This window comes from Sciurus carolinensis, chromosome 14 (assembly GCF_902686445.1).
Source record: "Sciurus carolinensis chromosome 14, mSciCar1.2, whole genome shotgun sequence".
Classification (NCBI taxonomy): domain Eukaryota; kingdom Metazoa; phylum Chordata; class Mammalia; order Rodentia; family Sciuridae; genus Sciurus; species Sciurus carolinensis.
In genome coordinates, this window is record NC_062226.1 from 41,988,242 (window position 1) to 42,001,057 (window position 12,816).

Genomic DNA, 12,816 nt, shown 5'->3' on the forward strand with positions numbered 1-12,816 from the left:
ATCCTATTGCTCCTGTGTGCAGGAGTGACTGTGGTCACCTGTGTCCTGTCAGCTTTCTTGTCCACTTGTCCTATGTTTGTCCTGTACCTTCTGGGAGGGGGGACCAAGAGTGCAGGGGCTGACATAAAACTGCCCTGCAAGCTTACATCCTAAGTAAAGAGAAGGAGAGCTAGTAATGAAGCCAGCTATTTCCTACTGGGGAACAAATCCCCTGTGAAGCAGCAGAACTTTTGCGGAAGCAGAATGGGTCAAGCATATGGCATCTGAGGTCCTCCCAACCTCCTACAAGGTCGTTCTTTTGGAGATGGCCTTGGTGCCCAGTGCCAGGGTCCAGTCCTAGCAGGAGTCCATGGGTTCCACACCGGTAAACGGGGCGAGGGGGGGACAGCGACGGCGATGGATGGAGAATGAAAGACACAGACTCTAGTTCTGGTGCAATCAATCCCACTTTATTCTGGGGAAGGCTGGGTTTATATACATTTTTCTTCAGGCTATAATGACTATCTTGTGGTTAATATTAAAGAAGTTTCTAAAGCATAGGCAGAAATTGTTTTTAACAAGGAACAGAAAATTATGAGAAAACAGTAACCTTACAGATTATCCTTACCTAATCACAATTGTTTTAAGAATATCTAACTACGTCGATGAACTAATACAATATTTACTTCCTTAATATCTAAACTCTATGTGACCTAAGACTATTCTTATTATTCTCGCGGTTATTATTCTCGTGGTTAAAACAATAGACAAGTACTCTCATGTGACCATCTCTACTAGGTCCATCTGGTTAATATCTAAATTGCTGAGTTAAGGGTTACAGTAGGGCAGCGGTCCCAATTGTTATTGTGTACCAACATTTATTATAGGGGTGACATATTCTTTGTAGGAAGGAAGGAATGTTATGAAACCTTATTCTCTTACCTCACCACCACACATGAACAAAACCATCGTTAAAATTTAACCAGCCTGTTGGAGACAAAGGCAGATCTACAACTATTTTCTCCAGAGGCTTTCAGGGACTCATTGTACGGTTGCAAAATTATTTTTAATTTTGTTAGTGGTAAAGACCCATTGTTTTTCAGATTGTAGGTAATATTTTCTGGAATTTTTGTTGTATTCCCTTCATCCCCTTAAGCAATCCGTTCAGACTGAAATGAGTAATATATTATCAGAGAAAATACCATGCTTCGGAGCAAAACATCCGGCAATTCCTTTTAGGATGAGCCTTTGCAATCATCCTCCAGAGGATCTTTGTCAAGCACTGGATGGAATTCCGGATGCTCCCGCAGCCCAGGGCATCAGCTTGGACTTGACCTGATCCTGGGCCTCTCTGCTGATGTATGTTGTCAAGAGTCTAGTGGGCCTTGATGGGGACACCCTGCCCCTTCTGCACCTAACCCAGGTCAGCACACTTGGCAACTGCAACAGTTGTGCCTTTGGCGGCAGTTGGTGGCCAGAGAGATGAAGTGGTCCCAGCATGTCAGGGAATTCATCCACAAGGGCAGGAAATCCAGTTGCAGACTTTTGTGAGCAGGACATGCATGCAGTGGGACTGCAGCACCAGGAGGCAGACCGCCAACAGCTACAGGAGGATGATGGGCACCCCCATGCCCACCAGAACTGGCCAGCTGTCCATCAAGAGTCCACTGTCAGCAAGGTTAGAAAGAAGAAGAAAATCAGGTAGAAAACAGAAAACCAGCAGTACTTGGTAGAGATGTTGCCCAGACCCTTGGCCAGGCAGATCAGCAGGCGAGTGAACTGGATCGAGTACCGCAGGAAGATGCCAGGGATGTTGAAGAAAATGTGGCCCAGGGGGATCTGGAGGGAACTCTCGAGGGTGCTGTCTGGGCTGGCTAAAGTGGCCAGGATGGTTCTAGTGGTGGTGCTGATTTTGGAACCCAGCGTGAGTAAATAGGTCCTCTCAGTGGTTATCACACCGATATGATCAACAGAGTCATGGCAGATGATGAACACAGAGGTGCTCTGTATGATGAGGGTCATGCCCGCCCCCAGGAAGATGGCCAGGTTGCCAGTTATCCAGGCAAAGGGAAAGGGGAAATCAGTGTTGATGGTTTGTTGATGACAACTGTAACCTGTCGCTTGAGTACAGAGCCCAGGACCTTGATGATCATGATCAGGCAGTCGCAGAGGAGCAGCAAGGAGACAATCAGGAAGATGATGCTCACAGGAAGATCTGGAAGGTTGAAATGCACAAAGATATGTTGGCACTTGGCAATGTTCTTGTAAGTCATGTTCGTGATGGTCCTGGTATAGATGCCATTCATCCAACAGAGGGAAGGGGAAGTGCACTTCTCAGGTGAGAGGACAAAGGCATTCATCTCAGTTCTGTTTATAAAAGTTTTGCACCAATCTTGACCAGACTCCTTCTTTTGGCCAATTCATCATTCATGGCAATTTGGTGGATGGGGTTTTGTCCAGCTGAGTAACGATTTTCGTGAAAGGATTGTGATGAATTTCAGAAGTGCTGGAGCATCTTCTCCATTCTTGAAGTGGAAAGTGTCCATCGCCAATTTAGTCAGAATCTCCAGGTAGTTGGTGGCAGTCTCCAGGGATAAGAGCATAAGTAAGGCAGCCAGTTGAAGAAATCATGGATGGTGGCCCCTGCAGAAGCCCTTCTGAACTCACTCTGGTCTGTAGGCATGAACACAGAGATAGTGTTGGTGATGGAGATCCTAATGTTGGCTTCCATGATAATGGGGATGGCAGCCCACAGTCAACAGTGAGGAGGCCACCATGCTGATGATGATGGATGAGGAGGTGCTGGAACTCTGACCTTGATGGTCAGCAGCACCCCAATCACCAGTCCTGCCTCAGTGTTGGACATGAAAGAGTGTTTGCTGAAGAACTTCCTGGCTATTTTCCTCCAACCAACTGGCATGCCCTGCTGAGGACTTCCAAGGAGCACACAAACAAGTAGAGGTATCCCAGGAGCAGAATGAATTTCCCAATTCCTTGCAAGACACTGAGGATTTTCCCTTTGGTGTTTCTCTCTGGACACTTGATCCTGGAGTGCAGGCAAGTCCCAGGAGTCTTCCACCTGAGTGGGTTCCTTTTTCAATGTCACAGTGGAGTAGGAGGGCAGAAGTTCAATCTTGGGTGCAGGACCTCTGCAGTCATTTTTGTAGGCCTCCTGGCCTTTGGCTGGTGTGTACTGATAACTCATGGCACCTTTGAAGTATTTTTTGGGGTTGTGCTGGGCATTTTCCAGCTCAGGCCAAGGCGCCAGGGTCTGGGAAGGAAGCAGTCCGGAACAGAGGAAGCAGTTGGGAACAGCTGGGAAAGCACTATGATCCAGGATTATTTGGGTTTTTTTGGTTTTAAGGTTTTTGAATTCTTAATATATCTTGGAGACTAATCCTCTACCTGGGGTGCAGGTAGTGAAGCGTTTCTCTCATTCCATAGGCTCTCTTCATGTTCTTAATTGTTTCCTTTGCTGTGAAGAAGCTTTTTATTTAGATACTATCCCATTTATTGCTTCTTGATTTTACTTCTTGCATTTAGGAGTCTTGTTGAGGAGTTCAATTCTGAAGCTGACATGATGGAGAGTTGGGCCTACATTTTCTTCTAGTAGGTTGCAGGGTCTCTGGTCTAATGGCTAGGTCCTTGATATACTTTAATTGAGTTTTTTGTAGGGTAAGAGATAGGAATTTAATTTCATTTTGCTGCTCAGCATAGTTAGGTTCTCAACGTATCTGCTTTTAAACTTATTCCTTTAACATTTTTCTTAAATGATCCACATTATTTTCTCAGTTGTACAAACTAAAATTAACAAAAGTTCTGAAATATTCACTGGATAATGAAGTTACTTGCAATGATATGCAAAGTAAAACTATCATTTCACATATACATATACAAGAGGATATCAGAATTTACACTCACCTGCCTTGGGTTATAGCTCAGCAGTAGAGCACTTGCCTAGCACATATGGGGCCCTGGAATTGTTCCTCAACACCACACAAAGATAAATATATAAAATAGAGGTATTGTGTTCACATACATCGTAGTGTTTTTCACAATGGGGATTGTTACTTTACAAAATACCCAGACACTGAGAGTAACCTTCTTCTTATGAACTTCTGAATTAAAAGCTACAGAATTCTGAGCTGCTTTTTACTGTAGTGTGGCCAATTTCTTTGATATTTCTTGTCCTGTACCTCTTCATATATTTTTTTTTTCTTTTTTCCTTACCACTACTACTGTCTCTATCTTCTTCCCCAGTATTCATTTTAAATTAATGTACCATTCTTTTTGGTATAATTCTCATCTTTCATCTGCCTCTAAATTAGAATTAGTATAATTTTCTTCTCTCTTCTCTAATAAACTAATAAAATATCACTTGCTAATATATAAAATACCGCATTGTTTCTCTTCAATTCTGTCAATTAATAGATATTATGAATCTCACTAAGTCCCTCACTGAGATAGGAACTAACAGGGTCAAAAGAGAAATATAACAAATAGAGAATGAAAATCTGTCCCTTTTCCAAATGTATGACTGCAAAACACAATACAAATTTGTAAGAACGTTTTTCATGATGTCATCTATAGCCAGTTATAAAAACTATGTTTTCCTCATTGTAGTAGCTGATCTTGACAATGGTGTTTCTTTTTTTTTTTTTTTTTTCTGGAATATCCCCGAAATGATCAGGTGTTAGAGGATTAGTTGTCAACTTGGAGCTATGGATTGGTGGTAGAAACTTAAAGAGGTGATACTAGAGGAAGGTTTAGGTCATTGAGGGTGTCTTAAGCAAACATTAGGGCAATGGTGTCTTTCTTTTTCACTCTTTCACTTCCCCACCATGAGGTCAGTAGTGTGGCTTCACCATGTGCTCCTTGCCATAAGCCCAAGAGAAAAGGGTCAGTTGACTATGAACTAAACTCTCCAAAACAGAGCCAAAATAAAATCTTTCCTCCTTATAAGTCCATTGTCTCAGGCATTTGTTATGATAATGGGAAACTGGTCAACATAATAACAATATCTAAAAGACGTTTACTGTCAAAACTAAGAAAAAAATTTTTAAAAATCATCTTATTCAGGAAAAAAGTATTCTTTAAAATTTTATTCTTTTAAAGTTGTTAAAACTAACAACTTTTAATTCCTGTTTAAATGACTTATTTATAAATCCTATAACCTGGAAAAAATGAAGTAAACTTCTAGACCTCATCAATGAATTCAGCAAAATAGCAGGCTATAAAATCAACACGCATAAATCTAAACCATTTTTATATGCAAGCGATGAAACAGCTGAAAGGGAAATGAGGAAAACAACTCCATTTGCAATACCCTCAAAAAAAAATAAAATACTTGGGAATCAATCTAACCAAAGAGGTAAAAGATCTCTACAATGAAAACTACAAAACATTGAAGAAAGAAATTAAGGAAGACCTTAGAAGATGGAAATTCTCCCATGTTCCTGGATAGGCAGAATTAATATTGTCAAAATGGCCATACTACCAAAAGTGCTATACAGGTTCAATGCAATTCCAATTAAAATCCCAATGACGTACCTTACAAAAATAGAGCAAGCAATCATGAAATTCATCTGGAAGAATAAGAAACCCAGAATAGCTAAAGCAATCCTTAGCAGGAAGAATGAAACAGGGGGTATCGTATTACCAGAACTTCAATTATACTACAAAGCAATAGTAACAAAAATAGCATGGTATTGGCACCAAAATAGACAGGTAGATCAATGGTACAGAATAGATGACACGGACACAAACCCAAATAAATACAATGTTCTCATATTAGACAAAGGTGCCAAAAAAATGCAATGGAGAAAAGATTGCCTCTTCAACAAATGGTGCTGGGAAAACTGGAAATCCATATGCAACAGAATGAAACTAAACCCCTGTCTCTCATCCTGCACCAAACTCAACTGACAATGGATCAAGGACCTTGAAATCAGACCAGAGACCCTGCATCTTATAAAAGAAAAAGTAGGTCCAAATCTTCACCTCGTTGGCTTAGGATCAGACTTCCTTAACAGGACTCCCATAGCTCAAGAAATAAAAGCAAGAATCAATAACTGGGATAGATTCAAACTAAATAGCTTTCTCTCAGCAAAGGAAACTATCAACAATGCAAAAGAGAGCCTACGGAGTGGGAGAATATCTTTGCCACTCATACTTCAGATAGAGCACTAATTTCCCGAATATATAAAGAACTCAAAAAACTCTACACCAAGAATATAAATAACCCAATCAACAAATGGGCTAAGGATAGGAACAGACACTTCACAGAAGAAGATTTACAAGCAATCAACAAACATATGAAAAAATGTTCACCATCGTTAGTAATAAGAGAAATGCAAATCAAAACTACCCTAAGATTTCATCTCACCTCAATTAGAATGGTGATTATCAAGAACACAAGCAACAATAGGTGTTGGCGAGGATGTGGGGAAAAAGGTACACTCATACATTGCTGGTGGGGTTGCAAATTAGTGCAGCCACTCTGGGAAGCAGTATGGAGATTCCTCAGAAAGCTTGGAATGGAACCACCATTTGACCCAGCTATCTCACTCCTTGGCCTATACCCAAAGGACTTAAAATCAGCATATTACAGAGATACATCCACATCAATGTTCATTGCTGCTCAATTCACCATAGCCAGATTGTGGAACCAACCTAGATGCCCTTCAGTTGATGAATGGATAAAGAAACTGTGGCATATATATACAATGGAATATTACTCTGCCATGAAGAATGATAAAATTATAGCATTTGCAGGCAAATGGATGAAATTGGAGAATATCATGCTAAGTGAGATAAGCCAATCTCAAAAAACTGAAGGACAAATGATCTCGCTGATAAGCGGATGAGGACATATAATGGGGGGTGGGAGGGGTTAGCGTTAGAGTTAGGGTTACGTTTAGAGTTAGGGATAAGGAGGGTGGTAAGAATGGAGGAAGGAAGGACTGCATAGAGGGAAAAGAGGGGTAGGGGGGGTGGAAGGGGTGGGAGGGGTGGGGGTGGAAGGGAAAAAAAATAACAGAATGAATCAAACAACATTGCCCTATGTAAATTTATGATTACACAAATGGTATGCCTTGACTCCATGTACAAATAGAGAAACAACATGTATCCCATTTGTTTACAATAAAAAAAAATCAGCATACTACAGTGATACAGCCACATCAATGTTCATAACTGCTCAATTCACAATAGCCAGAGTGTGGAACCAACCTAGATGCCCTTCAATTGATGAATGGATAAAGAAACTGTGGTATATATATACAATGGAACATTACTCAGCTATAAGGAATAATAAAATTATGGCATTTGCAAGCAAATGGATCAAATTGGAAAATATCATGTTAAGTGAGATAAGCCAATCTCAAAAATCCAAAAGACGAATGATCTCACTGATAAGTGAATGATGACACATAATGGGGGGTGGGAGGGGAGCAAGAATGGAGGAAGGAGGGACTTTATAGAGGGAAAAGAGAGGTGGGAGGGGTGGGGGGGAAGGAATAAAATAATGGAATGAGTCAAACATCATTACTCTATGTAAATGTATGAATATGCAAATGGTATGCTATTACTCCATGTACAAACAGAAACAACATGTATCCCATTTGTTTACAATAAAAATAAATTTAAAAAAATACCCTCAGTTTATAAAGAATAGGATATAAATTGTACATATGATCATATCCCAATTATTTTTCTTATTGAGGGCTCTTGCTGTTTTTTAAAAGAAAGTCAAAAGGCAGTTTACTCACCGGTTTGTATTGATTATAAGATTTCAGATGGTAACAAAGATATCAGAAAGTTACTTAGCACACCTGATTAATCATTGAAATCACCAGGAAACTTTTTAAAAATACAACCTTCCCATCTCCTGAGTTTCTTATACAGTAGATGAAAATAAAAACCATACATTTCTTATATTAAATGTCTTATGTTTATTATGATACTCAGTTTCAACAATTATTGAATTGAATTATCTTTACTTCATCTTTTCCAGATTATAGGATTTATAAATAAGTCATTTAAAGACAATGGTGTTTCTAAAAGATCCTTTAGTTCATCCTTCACTGAATATTCTGCAAATCTTATGTAATGAAGAAGAAACAAGAAAATAAGCTAAAGAAAAAAATAGACAGTTTACATTTGATTATTTTAAAAATGAACAATAAAGCATTCAATTTTTCTATGCTTATAAATCTACTCAAATTTTTGCTATGTAAAACAACCACCTCATGCTTGAAGCCACCTTCTACCAATCAATCACTTTGAAGGCTCTAGAAAACAAGGGTAAATTATCTAATAACTGTATGTGGAAAATGGAGAGTCCAGTTGAGAAAAGATTAGAGACATAACTTCTTCACCCAAAGTTCATACTTTACTCTTTCTGATCAGCTAATAAGTGACCTTTGAAAATTTCCTTACCACTATATTCCTTGTACCCTTTCCAGTTGTGGTAATTCCTTGTTCCAAGGATTTTTAAATGCTGCTCTCTCTTAAATCGCTGAATTAATTGATCTTGGAAGCAGTCTTAGAATTCCAATTCTAATAAGCTTTAATGGACTTTGAATTATTTTATTTTACCATACTGCCAAAAAAAAAAAAAAAAAAAGGTATGAGTGCTTCAAATTTGTTTTCATTTTACTACCAGGATATTAGAATACCCCTCTTACTTCATAAAGAATGCCTGCTCTGCTCCCAAAACAGGATGAAAATAATCATTATCAGAATAAAAGTATCAGAACAGAGAAGAGTTTAAACCACATGGTACTTGAAAGTGTCAATAAAGCATACTTTTAGCTATGGAGAATTATATCAGGAGGAAATCTTGGGATTTGGTGTTATCCCAAGGGATGTGTTTGGACATGACTGGTCAGAGATCTAACTAGACAAAGATGGCCTTGTTCTTCCATCATGGGTTATACAAATAGGGATCTCCCGAGATCAGAGACACAATAGCTGAACCTGAGAGCAATCCATGGATGAATATGGCATAGATATCAGAGACAATGTTCTGAATTTAGAGGAGAAAAGGGAATTCATTTAAGAAGAAAGGGACTGTGGTGATAGGTCATTCAAAGAGGAGCTAAGACCTGACAATGAGTTCGGTCACACTGTGGGACCTGGAGCTCAAAAGGAATATTAGACCCCAGCTCCTCAGACAATCTACATTACTAAGGACTGGCTAGTAAAAATTAAATTAGACTTATGAACATGGTTGAAATACAATGCTAAATATTATACATATAGATGTGGTCAAGAGTAAGATATAAATATGGGAAATTTGGTTCTGGGGAACAGTATAAGAACCAGCAGGTACCCTGCACACTTAGGCTATGCTCAGCCTATATCAGAATAGTTTAATATTACTGCCAGTTTGGGGGTTGGTTGACACTGCCTTTGTTTCTGCTTTTGCAATTCTTATTTGGCCTAGGAAACCAAGTGGTATTGAACCTGAAGGTAAGATTGGTAGGATTGAAGTACTGGGAGAGGCAGAGTCATGAGTTATGAATTTGGCAAAGGCTTATTCAAAACAAGGACCTTTTCAGGAATGTATAGGCCTCTATGGCACTTACTACCCATGTAAATACAGGGCATGCTTTTCTTTGTGTGTGTGTGTGTGTGTGTGTGTGTGTGTGTGTGTAAAATTGCAATTAATTACTTGAGTTTGTATAATATTTTATAAATGTTTTAATCACATATTTTTAAACTTTCCATGCTTTTTTTTTTGTACTTTGAAATTTTTTTTTTTTTTTTACTTTTTAAAATCTTTTTGTGACTGAATAATATTCCATTGTGTATATATACCACAGTTTCTTTTTTTTATTGTAAACAAATGGGATACATGTTGTTTCTCTGTTTGTACATGAAGTAAAGGCATACCATTTGTGTAATCATACATTTACATAGGGTAATATCGTTTGATTCATTCTGTTATTTTTCCCTTCCCCCCACCCCTACCACCCCTCTTTTCCCTCTATATCACAATTTCTTTATCCATTCATCTGTTGAAGGGCATCTAGGTTGGTTCCTCAATCTAGCTATTGAGAATTGAGCTGCTAATGGGGGTAGTGGGGTTGTGGGTGAAAGAAGAATGGAGAAACTTTAGATTATGTAGAGGGAAATGAGAGGGAGGAGGGGTAGGGGTATGAAAGATGGTGGAATGAGGCAGACATCATTACCCTATGTATATGCACAATTACATGAATTGTGTGAATCTACATCATGCACAACCATAGAAATGAAAAGTTGTACCCCAATTTGTGTACAATGAATCAAAATGCAATCTGTAAAAATAAAAATAAATTAATAAAATTTTTTTAAAAAAATTTTTAATTATTCCAGGTCTTTGGAATTTAAAGGACTAGATATTATGCTGATAATGCCCAGTAAAAATGCACCCTGACTGAATGATTAAGAACCCCTACCACCCTAAACATGTGAATACATTTCCTTCTTTACCTCTGACTACAATAATCCTATGATGTGAAGTTCACGAGTATTCAGCTCCTTTTTCTATAGCTTAGATTTCTCTTAGGTTATGGCAATAAATGGCCTACCTAATTTTTAAAATGCTTCTGTGTATTTTCACACTTTTTTGTGCCTGCTGATATTTTAATGTGACGTTGGTGGGGACTTATAATGAGTTGCTTGTCCAACACTTTCTTAAAAACAGTTTGTCTTACTGATTTGCCATTGCTGGGAAAAGGGGGTGGTGGCAATAGGGTTAAGCTATTTCCTTCTTTGAGTTTTCTTATTCCCTTTCACCTAGGTGGCAGACTCTTCAACCAAAGATTGAGACAACTGGAAACATGTGCTTGTTTTAGCAATGTAAAACCCTGATATTGGAGCCAAGCTGTCTAGATTGACAATCCAGCACAGTTCTTCACTAACTGTTCAACAGGAGCACAGGGGCATGCTTCTTACATTTTCTGAACCTTAGTTTCTTCATCCGTCTGAGGACACCATGGAGAATAAGAAATGAAGTGACAGGTGGCCACTGGCAGGCATCTGGCACCCGGCAACACTGCAGGGCTAATATCGCTATTATATTTCCTTGAAATCCATTCCGTATTTTTAAAAATTTACTTTGATTACCTCCTGGTAAAGAAGTCAAATATACATATCTCTTTCAGGAAGTTTTCATCTGATACTGGTAGTTCTAAAAACAGGTAAGTGATAAATAGTGGGATTGATTAGTATAGTATGGTTTTAAACTTTCCTAGCACTGAGTGATAAAATAAGTATGAATCTAGTAACTCAATACAGGTTTAAGTGAAAATTTTGTTTCTGCTCAGTCAAGATATCATGTCTTTTTATTGTAAAATATTGAGAAATTGAAGCCGGTATGTAATTGTCAGAGCATTTGATGCCAATTTACCTAAGCTCATCTCCCAATATAATCAAACCTGTATTTACAACTATGGTAATTAACTGGTGTTGAGTAGTCTGAAGCAAAGCCAGAGTGAGTTTGTTTAATTCTTTCTGTGATTTTTCTTTATTTAATCAACATATATTTCCTCTTCATCCATTTTTATCATGTGTGACAGTTTCCCTTTGTGCCTGAAATTTGCAGCTCTTGATGGCACTGGGCTAAAAAAATAAAAGAAATTCAGAACAAGATCTCAAAAACCCTGAAGCCACAAGATAGAATGTGGTGTTCTGGAAATCTAGCAATCACTGGGAGAAAAGAAAATAGAATCACAGCTGTCTTACCACAGATAGAAATCTGGAACCAATGGCATGAAGAAGGAAATCCCAAAGTCTACAGACTTCTATGCATCTCTTATTTATAACAATACATCTACATTAGGCAAAGCCCATCCAATTTTTTATGACTTAATTGCTTTCCTCTCTTTGCATTTATAACACCAATCTACTTTCTGTCTTTCAACATACATCCCAGAGAAAGGAAATAGAAAATAAAGCACATTAGTCAGTAGGATTTCATTGTGCACTGAGGGTAAAAAAAACAGGCATGTATAAATGGAAATACATTTGAAAGCCTTCCCCACTGAAATCTGGCAGGAGGTAAAGCACTTCATTAGGATTTGTAACATCGATGGCAAACTGCTTCACACAAAGTGCTACATTTGCGAATAAGGCACAAAATTGACTGTCAAGGAGATGTAAGACCATAGCAGATTCCAATCCATTTTGTACAAAGTACTCTATGGAAACGCTGTACCTCTGCAACTCCAAGATTTAGATTTCATAAGCTGTTAGTAGAGAGTCACCATTGAATCTTCATTAGGTACTGAAATAAGGCCTCTTGATAACGACCTCATGTGAAGGGCACAGCTGAATCTGGGCCGTCAACAGGTGTCCTACTGCCATGCTTCCGTGATTACTGGTGAAGAGAATCCACACTCCCTAAGTCTGAAATGAAGACCGTGTCATATGGCAATCTTGTAATGATTATAATTACATGTCAGGTGGCAAATTGTATAGTTAAAGATGATGTCAACATTGCTTTTCAGTGATCAAGGTCTCACACCTGAAAATAAAGCCTATGATCTACCCATATTGACTTCCATTATTGACAAACTTATTAGCATGTAATAAGTGTGCTTGCTTGCTGAATCACAGGCAGAGAACTTGTTAGCACCATTTTTTTTTTTTTTTTTTTTTTCAGTACTGGGGATCGAACTCAGGGCCTTGCTGAGCTATCTCCTCAGCCCCGTACCTTTTAAACAGATCCCACTGCACAGTATTTATTTCCCATTTCTTCCTGTTCTTCAAATCACTCTCCTCCTTCCTGTCTTATATGTTGTTCTGGGTAAGAGTCAAAATCATCAGTAATGAACCTACTATCCAGTACAT

General features: G+C 38.5%; 1 pseudogene; it reads right to left on the reverse strand.

Moving 5' to 3' along the window:
• Positions 1-1,403: 1,403 nt before the first annotated feature.
• On the reverse strand, positions 1,404-12,330 carry LOC124964099 (sodium-dependent phosphate transport protein 2B-like; annotated as a pseudogene).
• Positions 12,331-12,816: the final 486 nt, after the last annotated feature.